Source organism: Silurus aristotelis (genome assembly GCF_946808225.1).
Source record: "Silurus aristotelis genome assembly, chromosome: 12".
Lineage (NCBI taxonomy): Eukaryota > Metazoa > Chordata > Actinopteri > Siluriformes > Siluridae > Silurus > Silurus aristotelis.
Window position 1 is genome coordinate 26,171,887 of NC_139585.1, and position 14,412 is coordinate 26,186,298.

A 14,412-nucleotide genomic window follows, 5' to 3' on the forward strand; every position below is an offset into this window, starting at 1 on the left:
CCAGAGTAAGAAAAGGGCCCAGAAAATCACCCTGGATCCCTTTCATCCAAGCCATATGATTCTTTTTACTTTATAATTTTTTCTATGCTTTAAAGCACCAAACTCCAAGACAGCCAGGCACAGGAAAAGTTTCTTCCCCAAGGCAATCAACCTCATAAACACTTAAACTCTTTCCTCATTGTGCAATAAAATAAAACATACGTGCAACACCAATGGTACTAATCTAAATCTGTACTTTTATGTGCAATAATACTCTATTTTCTATATAAAAATGTGCAGTAACGTTTATACTTCTATTCTTCTGTTTGCTTTTTGTTGTGACTTTTGGAAGCTTCTATCACCAAAACAAATTCCTTGTAAGTGCAAACATACTTTGCAATAAAGCTCATTTTGATTCTGATAACAGCCAGTTGGAAGGATTGAGGTACATAATTAGTGCTAATGGAAAAGTGTCTCATTTTTTAACAGGTTCAAGCACTTCTGGAATGATCTGTTTGAAGAAACTTGTAGGCAAGGGATCAAGAATACAAGTGGTCCAAGTGGTCTGTTTGAGGTTCACTTATGATCATTATACCATGGTGCACATTTTTTTTCCTTAACATTTTGGATTTAGGAGGAGCTACATTATCTAGAGTGTAATGATATGCTAATTCTAGGCATTCAGTGGCGCAGTTCAGTGCTGCGGGGTCAGATGGAGATTTAATTAATATCAATAACTCCTGAAGATAATTGATAAAACTCACTGCTTTAGTTGATGTGAATGTTAGCTTAGCATGGTAAGCTTATGCTATGACTAAGGCAAATTTTAAAAGAAATGTAGTTTATTTAGTAGCTTTTTCACAACAAATTTGCTGTTGGTAGGATTACAAGTGCAAGATGCCCAGACATGGAAAAGAAAGGTTTTGAGGGTCTGTGATTGCCCTCTCTAGAAGAACGATAAGGTGAGAAGAATTTTCTTCCCTTACAATTGAAATGGAAACAGGCAAATAAGAGAACTAATGTGGCTTCCTTGAAAAAAAGGGTGAAATTTGTACTATACTGATATGAGATCAGCGACCTTTTTTCAAGCTCTCTTTTTTTTCAAGAACACAGGATGAGATCTTAAAACATTAAAAACATTTATATAAGGAAAAAAAGAAGGGTTTTGTACTTCTGTGAATGCAACATTTATGAGTACTAATTATGGTCCTCATTAATGTTCACAGTAAAATTTTTAGATACATGAGTGTGGCTTTCTAGTATGGAGTTGTGTAAAACAACTGCAACAGTTTACATTTACGGCATTTAGCAGACGACCTTGTCCAGAGCCATGTACAAAAGTGCTTTCAGTTTTTAGTAATGAATAAAACTACACTGGAACTCTATATTACAAACTTAAGCTAAATCAGTTTACACACAAACTAAAAATAAAAAATAAATCAACAAAATAAACTTGGAAAGTGTTAGTTTAAGTTTTTCAGGAAGAAGAAGGTCTTCATCTGTCACTTGAAGGTAGACAGGGACTTGACTGTATGGACATTAAGGGGAAGTTCATTCCACCACCTTGATGCCAAAACAGAGTGTTGAAGTATACTTACCTCATTCCCTGAGAGAAGATGGTACCAGTCGAACAGTGCTAGAGGATCTCAGGCAGGATGGTGCAGTGCGAGGAGTCATGAGGTCTCTGAGATAAGAAGGTGCTGGCCCTTTTTTGGCTTTGAATGCAAGCATCAATGTTTTGAATCTGACATGGGCATCTACCTGAAGCCAGTGGAGGGAGCGCAGCAGTGTAGTGGTGTGAAAGAACTTGGGCAGGTTGAATACAAGTTGTGCAGCTGTGTTTTGGATGATTTGCAGTGGACGGATAGAGATCAGAGGTAGACCTGCCATCAGAGAGTTGCGGTAGTCCAGTTTAAAAATGACAAGAGACTAAACAAGCACCTGAGTAGACTGTGTCGACAAATCCTTTGGATGTTGTAGAGAAGGAATTGACAGGAACGAGCCACTTTAGCAACATGTAAGGAGAAGGACATTTGATTGTCCATAGTTACCCCAAGGTTGTGAGCAGCAGCTGAAGGGGAGAGCAGAGAGTTATGAAGAGTTACTCTGAGATCCTGACCTGGAAATTAATCACCTGGGATGACCAGCAGTTTCTTTTTGCAGGAGTTGAGTTTTAGTTGATGGAGGTTGAGGTTTAATTGATATGGGATCAGCATAGCAGTGGTAAGGAAACCCATGTGAGTATATGACTTCACCAAGAGAGTGAGTATAGAGGGGGAAAAGGAAAGGACCAAGTACTGAGCATTGTGGGATGCCAGTGGAGAGTTGGTGTGGGGCAGATGTGGAACCCCTTCATGTTACCTGGTATGAGCAACCTTCCAGGTAGGAAGCAAACCATTCCCAAGCTGCTTTACGTATACCAAGGCTCCTGATGGTAGACAAGAGTGTCTTGTGGTTGACTGTGTTGAGCAGTCACTTGTGATGTGTCACTTTAAAGCCAGACTGGTTTGGAACATTGAGGTTGTTCTGTAAAAGATGAATAGACAGTTGGTTAAAAACTGTGCATTCCAGAGATTTAGAAAGAAAAGAGAGAAGTGACACCAGTCTGTAGTTGTTGATGTCCGATGGATTCAGAGCAGGTTTCTTCAAGATGGGTATAACCCTCGCTTGCTCAAAGGTAGTTGGTACATGGCCAGATGCTAAGGACCCATTAATGATCGTGAAGATAAATGGCAGGAGGTCTTGTGAGATGGTCTGGAGCATAGTTGAATTGATTGGATCCAGAGAGCAGGTGGTGGGATTGCAAGATTGAATGATTTGCATTATCTCTTCTTCTGCTATGGTTGAAAGAAATTGAAAAATTGAAAAAAGACTAGTTAATAAAAGGAATAAAAAACATAGAGTAGATGTAGGCTGGATAAAGAACAACTGGCTGTAGCGACAGTGATTCATTTACACTCTCCCCAACCTAAACCTTCTGTCAATGTCCTTCAAATGCCCATAGTCAAGGCAGATAGGTGACATGAGATTTGCACAAGAAGTTATTATAGGCCAAAAGAAAGCATTATGTGGATATCACCCCAATCAGCTTTCTGGCCATGTATCCCCTGAAATCAGAGGCAGTAACAGGAATAACAATTCGTGTTCCAATTTCTTCTTGAAAGCTGGGGTCATAATACCAAGTAAAACACCTGTGAGAACCTCCATATTCCCTGTGAAAAAGTGCACTAATACAGGTGAGCCAGAATAGAAATTTTGCAACATTTGCAGACAAAAAAATGCTGCAAATAAATATATAGAATCTTATTACTTTTTTTTATTCTACTCCTTTTGGCTGCTCCCATTAAGTAAAGTAAACAAAATTTTATTTTCATAGCGCTTTTCACACTGGACATTGTCTCAAAGCAGCTTTACAGAATTTGAGAGTTAAGGTGAACGATTATCCCTGATGAGCAGCCATGGCGACAGTGGCAAGGACAAACTCCCTTAGATTTTATGAGGAAGAAACCTTAAAAGGGGAACCAAACTCAAAAGGGGAACCTCATTTTCATTTGGGTGATATCAAGAGTGTCATTATAGTCTTTAAATATAATACAGAACACTGGAGAGTGAGAACTAACATTAGCACCGAAATGTAAGATTATGAGTAATGTTCTTTCTACAAGTAATGTTCTTTCTACAGTGATGTTCTTTTTACATTAGGGGTTGCCAAAGCAGATCATCCATCTCCATACCACCCTGTCCTCTACATCTGTCTTTTTCAAAGCAACTACCTGCATGTCTTCTCTCACCACATCCATAAACCTCCTCCTTGGCCGTCCTCTTTTCCTCCTTCCTGGTGGCTCTATTCTTAGCATTCTCCTAGCGATATTCCCCTTGTCCCTTCTCTGCACATGTCCAAACTATCTCGATTGCGCCTCCCTTACCTTGTCCCCAAAACGTCCTACATGTGCTGTACCTTTGATAAACTCAATCTAATCCTGTCCATCCTCGTCACTCCCAACGAAAACCTTAACATCTTCAGCTCTGCTACCTCCAGCTCCACCTCCTGTCTCTTAGTCAATGCCACTGTCTCTAAACCATACAACATAGCCGGTCTTACCACAGCCCTATAACTTTCCCTTTCACTCTTGCAGATACTCTTCTATCACAAATCACTCCTGCTATCACTCTTCTCCACCCACTCCACCCTGCCTGCACTCTTGTCTTCACCTCTCTAACACACTCTCCATTGCTTTGCACTGTTGACCCCAGGTAATTAAACTCCTCCACCTTCACCACCTCTTCTCCCTGCATCTGCACCATTCCACTGCCCTCCCTCTCATTCACACACATGTACTCTGTCTTACTTCTACTGTCTTTCATTCCCCTTCTCTCCAGCACATACCTCCACCTCTCTAGGCTCTTCTCAACCTGCTCCCTACTCTCACTACAAATCACAATATCATCCTCAAACAACATAGTCCACGGAGACTCCTGTTTGACCTCGTCCATCAACCTGTCCATCACCAATGCAACCAATTGAAATCACCTGCCTAATATAGTGCAGGTTTCTTTTGTGCCACCAAAACTACTTTTTCACTCAGCAAAAGGGCCACGAGGAAGGAGTAAAAGCAGGCTCACCGATGAAGAGGATTTGCAAGTGGACGAGGCCAGTGGTGGATCCTAGGCACAAAGATCAGAATTAGTATGACAAACAACAATAGGAGAAACAAGAGAGACCGTCAGGCATAAGTGATACTGCACTGAGAGCCAGAACAATCATCATTCCCTTTGTAGGGTGACCCACCTAATCATTCATTATGGACCCGGAGTTAATTAGAGCCTTGTGCTTGGCTAACTATACCTCCTCACAAAGGCACATTGGCCAGTCCGTATCAGAGGATATAACGGTACACTAATATTCTTTAAGTAGGCCGCTCAATGCTTGCTCATGCATAAAGAATAATGTATTTAGCCACTTTGTTATAACTTGCTAAGTCAGTGATAGCCACTCCACATGCTCACAGACACAACACTCCAGTCTGAAAATTAGTCAGAGGATATAACCGTAAACTAATATTCCTTTAGTAGGCTGCCTAATGCTTTCTTATGCATAAAGAATAGTAGAATTTGTCATAACTTGCTAAGTCAGTGATAGTCAGAAATCAAAAGGTCCCAGACCTTGTGCTCTATGCTCCATCTGTTCATGAGCCTTTTGTATGTACTTTTCTGGTCATAGATTTGCGGTAACACCATGCTACATAATCAATCAGATATAAATAATTTTAGGAAATTTCAGAGTTAAGAATTGTACATTTATTTTCCAGGCAATAATCAATAAACAAATGTCAAACCTAAAACAAATAATAAAAGAAAGTTACACAACATGATAGGCATAAAACCAAATAGTTTAGCGAAGCAGTTTACAAAATAATTGTTAAAGAGTCACTGTACCTGACAATAGAGACACACAGAGACTGTGTGGGAAGTTCTGACTACAGAATGCTTTCCTGAGTGCAGAGGTGGCAAAAGTACACACATCCTTTACTTAAGTAGAAGTACAGATACTCATGTTTTAAAATACTCGGGTAAAAGTTGAAGTACTGATTAAACTTTTTTACTTAAGTGAAAGTAAAGAAGTCTTGGCTCTGACATGTACTTAAGTAAAAAGTAGTTATTACTGCTGGCTGGCTGGCTGGCTGGACGGACGGATGGATGTGATAGCCTAGTGGGTTAATGTCAGTATCCCCACAAGAATGAGTTTGAGAGTTTGATTCCTGGTCGAGCTGGTTGCTGTGTTGGTAAATAAAACTTCTGGACCTTGTCCCTTCTAAAAACATTTCAATTCTGTCCTTTCTGTGTTGGATTGATTTTCTGGTCTTTAATGAAAGATAACTCCACCAAATAAAAGGCACTTCTGTGGTAGCTCAGTGGGTTAAGGTTTGTGCCTGAACATGGTCCTTAATATAGTCCACGCTGGTGATAAGGTTTCAAAGCCAGTCCTACATGCCTTCTTTCTTACTGCGCTGGCATGAAACAAAGTATGAACCCTCCAAAAAGCACACATGCTTTTCAGCAGCGGTCGCTCAGTGGTTTAAGGCTTGTGCCTCAACTAAACATGCTTTCCAGTCTGATCTCTTCCATGGTTGAGTGGATTAAGGCTGGTGCCTCGCTGCTGGTGAGTATCAGGGTTTGAATCCTGCTTTCTCCCTGCTAGTTGCGATGTAGGTTATGTTCCTGCTTCCTAAATCTTTCTTTAGCTTTATATTCTTGTGTTGATGGTTTAAAGGTAGATAGACCTGCTCTGAACAACCTTCCTGGCCTGTCTTCCCTGATGGTTCAGTGGGTTAAATCAGGTTTCTTGCTTTTGGTGGGGTTCAGGGTTCGAATCCTGCTTTCTGTCTGCCAGTCACGATCAGGATTCACTTCCTACATCTTTCTTTAGCAATATATTTTTGTTTTTAATGGGTTAATGGGCTGCTCTAAATAAGCCTCCTAGCCTGTCCTCACCAATGGTTTAACGGGTTAAGGTTGGTATCTCGCTGGTGGTGGGGATCATGGTTTGAATCCTGCTTTCTTCAACCTTACAATGTGGGTTCAACTTGTGCTACTTAGATCTGTATTTGCTTCCTACATCTTTCTTTACTGTTAAATTCTTGTGTTGATGGTTTGAAAAGAATGATAGACCTGCTCTAATCAAGCTTCCCATCCTGTTTTTTTCTGATGGCTTAGTGGGTTAAGGCTGGTACTTTGCTAATGTTGGTGGTCAGTGTTCAAACCTAACTTTCTGTCTGCTAGTCATGAGGTAGGTTAAATTCCTGATTCCTACATCTTCATATTCTTGTTTTGATGGGTTAAAAAGAAAGATAGACCTGCTCTAAACAAACTTCCCAGCTTGTCCTTCCTGATAGTTCAGTGGGTTAATGCTGGTCCCTTGCTAATGGTGTGAGTAAGGGTTCGACTCCTGCTCTGTCCCTGCTAGTCACGTCACGGCTTTGCTTCCTATGTCTGTCTTTAGCATTATATCCTTGTGTTGATGATTTGAAAGAAAAGATAGACCTGCTCCAAACAATCATTGCAGCTGGTCCTTCCTGATGGTTCAGTGGGTTAAGATTGGTATTTCTCTGTTGGTGGGGTTCGGGGTTCAGGGTTTGAATCCTGCTTTCTGTGTTTTTGTCTGTTCTGAATTTCTTGCTTTGAAGCCTGAAACAAACGATAAACCCCCCCAAAAAAAGATGTGTTGATGGCTTTGTGATAAAAGCCTTGCTCCTCAAGTCAGAGGTTGCTGTTTTGAATCTGGCTTGTCCCCACACTGGGTAAGCTGTGTGGAAAGTAGTGTCTGGTGAGCAATGAGGTAGTTGACTGTAAACAAAGGCTGACCTGCTGCTCTTCCAATTGAGCCACAGGATCTCCTGCAAGAACCTGATTTTTAGGACCTTTTCTGGTTCTTTTTAAAAACTTTTTAAACAATTTAAAGGAAATCTAAGGGGTAGGAATCAAACCGGGTGAGTCAGATAGCAGCGACCACTTCACTGACCATTACACCAACACAGGAGAGGTAAAAAAAGCCTTTGCTTATTGGACTCTTGGCTTTTCTATAGTTATGAGACCAGTGTTTTCTCTTAGATCATGATGGTAGAGGGTCAAAACTTCTCCTTCCTGTACATTCTCTCAGTAACTCGAAGTCTATGAGAAGTGACTCAGGTACAAGAACCACATCTCCAACACCTGCACCACTGATATACCATGATTTACCAGCAACCAATTTTAATGATCTTTCATTGTTCTGTTTTTAAAAACTTCTTATAATGTTCAATATGAAACTAGAGGTAAGAATCGAACCAGGGAAGTCTTTCATCATAGATCGCTAATGGCATTACTTCAAAACTCAAAACTTTGTTAGACATGTAAATAAGCAAGAAAGACAGAGACAAAGACAAAGAGACACAAACACAGCTTTAAAAAGAGTGACATTTACTAAAGTGTTTATCCCAAGCGACTCTTAATGATCTCATTTACTAAATTAGCAGTAGTGAGTTAAGGGCTTGCTCAGGTGCCCAAAACTTGCAGCTTGGATGTGTTAAACATGTATCATATTTACAGCATGTGATATGTATGTTAGCATATGTACAGTGATTAAATATAAAGACTATATAAGTGCAGAGACGTGTGGACATCATTTAAAGCCTTTGCTATGTTTCCACACGGACAGTTAATGAGGTGATACCTCATTATATATATATATATATATATATATATATATATATATATATATATATATATATATATATATATATATATATATATTAATACAAACAAATTAAAAATGTTGTTACCTAATGAATGTGTCCAGGCTGAAGATCCACATATAGAACACAAGCAGAGAAAAGATGATGATGATCAGGAATGTGTCTCTTCTCAGTCATGTTTACATCACTGACTGAGAAGAGACAGTGATGTAAACATGACTGAGAAGAGACACATTCATGTTTACATCACTGACTCCCTCTGTCTCATCCACATTAACCCCAAACTTTTTACTGCCTTCTGTGGTGAGTGAGAGTCCGTATTTTATACACCAGTGGATTGAACGAGCAGTAACAGGAAATCGGTTGTTCGGCTGAAATCGGCGTGCAGTGAAAATAAAAAAATTATATTTCACCAAATCAATGGATTAAAACTAAAGTAACAAGTCTGTTTTGAAAATGTAAAAAGTAAAAAGTACTGATATTTGTGTAAAAATGTAATGAGTAAAAGTAAAAAGGAAAAATAAATAGTGGAGTAAAGTACTGATACCAAAAAAATCTACTTAAGTACAGTAACGAAGTATTTGTACTCCATTACTTCCCACCTCTGCCTGAGTGTTTCACAAAATCTCAATAAATACCCAAACCATCATAAACACTTGTAAATTCTTCTTATTTTTTCGGCTGCTCCTATTAGGGTCGCCACAGCAGATCATCCGTCTCCATACTACTCTGTCCTCTACATCTGCCTCTTTCAAACCAACTACCTGCATGTCTTTCTTCACCACATCCATAAACCTCCTCCATGTCCTTATTCTTTTCCTCCGTCCTGGTGGCTCCATCCTCAGCATTCTCCTACTGATATACCCCATGTCCCTCCTCTGCACATGTCCAAGCCCCAGCCCCTGTTTGACCTCTTTCCTGAATCTCACACTACAGTCTTCCTCCTTCCGTTTCCACCGTCTTATTCTTCTTACAGTCCTCACTCTCCTCCTTTTCTTCTTCACTTCCAAAATCATCCTACATACCACCATCTGATGCTATCTATCCTATGTCACCCTATGCTCCTCCTTCTTAAAATAACTATTTACCACTGCCATTTCCATCCTTTTAGCAAAATCTACCACCATCTGCCCTTCCACATTTCTCTCCTTAAGGCCATACCTACCCATCACCTTCTCATCACCTCTGCTCCCTTTACCTTCATGCCCATTAAAGTCTGCCCCAATCACCAATTGTTCATTTCTAGGTACACTTTCCACCACTTCATCCAACTAACTCCAGAATATTTCCTTTTCCTCCATCTCACAACCCACTTGTGGAGCATAGGCACTGATGACATTTATCATCACCCCTTAAACTTACAGCTTCATGTTCATTACCCTTTTAGAAACTATCTTCACCTCCACTACACTCCTACTGTATTCTCCGTTCAGGATCATACCTAAGCCATTTCTTTTTCCATCCACACTATGATAGAACAGTTTAAACCCACCTCCAATGCTCCTGGCCTTACTCCCTTTCCACTTGGTCTTCTGAACATATCTACCTTTCTCCTCTCCTCCATTTCAGCTACCTCTCTCCCTTTACCAGTCATAGTACCAACATTTAAAGTACCAACCCGAACCTCCACTCTCCTACACTTCTCCTTTCCTTGGTGTCTCTCTAGATGTCTTTTTCCTCTCCTTCGGCCAACAGTAGCCTATTTTCCACCGGTACCCTGTTGGCTAACAATGCTTGTGGCGGTCTTTGGTAACCCGGGCCTTGGCCGATCCGGAATGAATTTTTGATTTGTGATCCGTACATTTGATTTGGCACATGTTTTACACTGGATGCCCTTCCTAATGCAACCTTTCCCATTTATCCAGGCTTGAGACAGGTATATGAGTGCACTGGCTTGTGCAACTCTAATGGTTGGGTATAAACACTCAAAAATGTAAAATAATAAAAGATTTGCAAACCCTACCTAGGGTAAAAACCAATACCTGATAAAGATCTTCTCAGGGACAACCCTCACATCAGTAGACAGAATTTCCCTAAACCTGGGATTTTTATTTTTGGTCTGTTCTACTGATAGGTCTACAGACCTTTAAAATTATACCAAACATGTAATGGTAAAATTCATACATTCCTAAAATGTAATTATTACATTATGCAAATATAGTAGCTTGAATTTCAGGACACCTTTCCATGACCTGGCCATATCCCAAGGAGGGAAAAAGGGGGCTCAAGAATGGGTGAGAGGGCAGCTGAACAGATGGCTTACTCTCCTCAGATTAAAGAGATCCTCTTCACAGATTCAAAGGTTTATTGATTTGTTGCATGGCAGTTCTCGGGGTCTGGCCTCATGAAGTTGCATGGCAGTTTGTAAGGGTCTGACCTCATGATTTTTATATGCTGTTATATGCTAATGAGAAAATGACCTGCAGTTGTGTTTCTGATTAAGGTGGCTGTTTGTTTGTCTACCACCTAAACAAGTCAACAGAGATATCATTTTGACCGTTCTTCATTGTTTACTGATCCATCTGGATAAGAACGCCACATATATAAGGATGCTGTTCATTGACTTCAGCTCTGCATTCAAAACAGTCATCTCCACTAAACTGACCCCTAAGCACCAGTTGACCTGGGTATCTATATTATGGCTATAATGGTTCTATTATAATATTTGTCACAAGACTCTTTGCTTAATTAACACAGTTTATGTGAAAATACTCTGTCACTTTTGGCACACAGATCTACTAATCTAATATATTTATATTAAATAAATCAAACACTTATTGATCTCTATAAAAAATATCATGATCTCTAAACCTTCTTAAAAATATCCAGAAATTGTGCAAATAAGGCCAAAGGTGTTGTGACAAGTTAGTCAGGAGATTTAGGAGTTTCTTTCCATCATTTATTCCTCTCAGAATTTGCTGTTTAACTGACACTAAACTGTATGTTTATGATAAGTACATTACATACCACCAAGCGGCAATCAAAAGTTTAAAACAGGGCACATGCTCTACCCTGATTGGTGGCTAGCTGCATGCTTAACCAGTTCATTATTTATCCACTCTAAATAAAAAAGAAACGACTGATTTTGCAAAATGTAGTTGAGAAAAAATTTGGATATTCTACTTTGAAATGTAGTCTAGTTAAAGAAAAAAGTCTCCCCAAATAGAAATTCTTCATTATAGTACAGATACGTGAAAAGCTACTTAAGTACAATTTACTTCGTTACTGTCCACCACTGGCTATGCAATATATAAGAGGTGGGGGGGATTACTTGAAATATAAGAACCATATTCATGTCTCTCATTAGAGCACACTGAATAGCTGTATTCTGTATTAAACTATATTGTAATTATTTTTAAATTGTATTTATTATATTCTAATAATTGTATTCTTTTTTTTATTATTATAAAATCATAAATAAGAGGGACCATTTTAACATAATGTTTGAAACAATGCAACTTTCGGCCATTTGCCTTTAATCTAGGTAGATTTTTAGCTTTTAACTGTTTAAAACACACCTTTAAAAGAATTTAAAATCAATGCTAAAACCTGCCGTGTTTGATGTGTCACTGCATACACAAACTCTCACTTGTAATACAGTATCTGGCTGCCTCCCATATTTTCAGCAGGCCACCTAAAACATCTCGTATGCTGAAAGTATACAGTGACTGCAACCAAAAGTTACATGAGTGCAAATTAGTTCCCTGGGAAAGTCAACAAATGAGAATATGTATTAATCTGTAAGATCTGTTGTGTAGGACTTGATGTTGATATCCCTTGATACATACTTGAGGCACCGATGAGACTCTGTAGGATGGTCTATTCAGTGGTGGCACCCTCTGCCACACTCCTCAGTCCTTCCTTCTCCTAAAGTGGCTCCTTCTCAACTCAGTATACTGAGGCGCCGCACAGACTCTGTGGAAAGGGTGAGTGATGGCACCCTTTGGCTTGTCAAGTGGGCGCCCTCCTTCCTGGGTGTTTCGCTGATAGGCCCACGACACCTCCAGAGGGTTCAGCAGTGAATCCCAGCGTCCCAGGTTCACTCCCTAGATGCCATCAACTCGCTTAAAGACCCAGGCGGAGTCTTTTCTCTTCACCCACAGCCACTGGCTTCCCTTTTCCGCAGCTGCAGAGAGGTCTTTGACCGCCTGCTGGTGGGCCTTTCCTGGTACTCCCATCTCCCTGAGTAGCCTGGATGTTGTGGTGGCTACGAACCCTCTGCAACCTACTTCTGGGCGTACCTTTACATTCCAGCCTTGTTGTTGTGCATCGGCTGCAAGTTCAGCGTACCTCAGCCATTTCCATTATATATATATATATATATATATATATATATATATATATATATATATATATATATATATATATATATATATATATAAATAATTTTTTTTTTAAAGTAGTTTTCAATGTTACAAAAAAAGGCAGCAATAATTTTTATTATGCTGTGAAAAAGAATGTACTGTAGTAGTACTTCCTTTTCATAAACACTGTTTCCTCCTTATGAATGTATTTTAAGGGTTTGGGTGATTGTCCAGGGTAGCGTGTAAGGGAGCATTCCAGGACAAAGACTTTCCTGAGAACTTATGCCAAAAATATTCCTTATTTGGTTGTCCAACTGAAAACACAGAAAAACAAAAAGAAAAGCAGACAAATGTTTTTACTTAAAGTCAAGTGCATTCATAATTGAAACTAGTTATAAATGGAAAACAGTGAAACTAGTCAAGGCAGAGGTCTCATACATGAACTGTGTGTACTTATGTATGAAAGATCCATCAACAACAATGAAAGTCATGGAAAAAAAGGAGGAGGGTGAGGTTATCCTGGTTTTAATACCACCATTAGGGAAAAGCAATCAAAACCAGAAAGCCATTTAAAATCTTATTACATTTTGATATAAACTGCAGCCTAACAGTATATAAATATTTGTTATATATAATATGGCACCCTGTTTAGAAAATTATTCATGGGAGAATTTAATGAAAACTTTGAATATATTGAATGAATTCCGAATATATTGACTAAAAACCCGGAATATATTGAATGAATTCTGAATATATTAAATAGATTCTGAAAATAGTGAATGAAACCTGACGTCATCATGGCACAGCCATCTTGCTTTGGGCAAAAAAAATATATATATAATAATAATTATATATATATATATATATATATATATATATATATATATATATATATATATATATATATATATATATATATTTATTTATATATATATATATATATATATATATATATATATATATATATATATATATATATATATATGGCTGGGGGTCATTGCTGTGATTGACATCTCATTGGAGGGCCATTTTAACATTTAAGTAAAACAAGAAAGTGCAATATTTGTGAAAATTGGCTTTATTTGCTGAGATGTTTTACAAACCCTTCTGTTAAGCTTCTGATGTTTGCAGAAGCTTAACAGAATCGGCCTCATTAGCGATGGTGATGAATCTGCATTTAGAAGCGAGGTTTAGCAGCTGGCTGTCTGGAATCCCCTGCACTATATATATATATATATATATATAATTTGCATTTAATTAAGTTCATAGCTGAGAAAAGTTTCTCACACAGATATGTGCTTCCTAAAAGGCACATTACCTGACTAAACACCTTGGACAGCTCTCGGAAGGATTGAGGTAATTCTCTCAGAAACTGTCCAGTCTTGTCTGTTTTTCTCTGTGCCTCTCTGAATGTAGTTTTTAGCGCACTGTTGCACTGCAAGTCAATAAGTTCCATTTGCAACAAACTTGGGACACATCAGCTGAGGAGGGATCTGCGATCAGGAAAGTGTCATGGTGTCCCTTGAAATCAGCAAAACGCTGGTCAAATTCCTGCTTTAGGTTTTCAATAGCAGAGGCATATTCTTGACCACTGAATGCTGTGCCCTCCTCCACAAGAGATCTGCCTGTTGTGACATGACATGTTTTTCGCAGAAAGCTGAGTCTTCCACAATCTCAGTTTCATGGAGAAGGCTTTCATACTTTCATACGATGCATAATGAGCTGACCAGGGCCCTGGTGCTTCAGGTTAAGGATGTACAGCTCCTCTGTAATGTCCACTAAGAATGCAAGGTCTATTGACCCATTTAGGATCATCAAATTTAGGAACATCCATTCTGCCATCTTTCATGATTCTCTTAATTTAAAAAATCTCTTTAGGGCATTCCGCCTGCTGAGCC

The 14,412-nt window shown here is 39.0% G+C and overlaps 1 protein-coding gene across 1 annotated transcript in view; it reads right to left on the reverse strand.

Annotated features, from left to right (window-relative positions):
* Positions 1–13,003, reverse strand: part of LOC310734703 (integrin alpha-M-like) — a 266,739-nt gene extending 253,736 nt beyond the window's left edge. Inside the window, exons 1-2 of the mRNA XM_083557074.1 lie at positions 12,685–13,003; positions 4,554–4,644 (exon numbers count right to left, since the gene is read on the reverse strand). The gene's annotated coding sequence lies outside the window, so the exon portion shown is untranslated. The remainder of the gene's footprint in view (positions 1–4,553; positions 4,645–12,684) is intronic.
* Between the last annotated feature and the right edge of the window lie 1,409 nt (positions 13,004–14,412).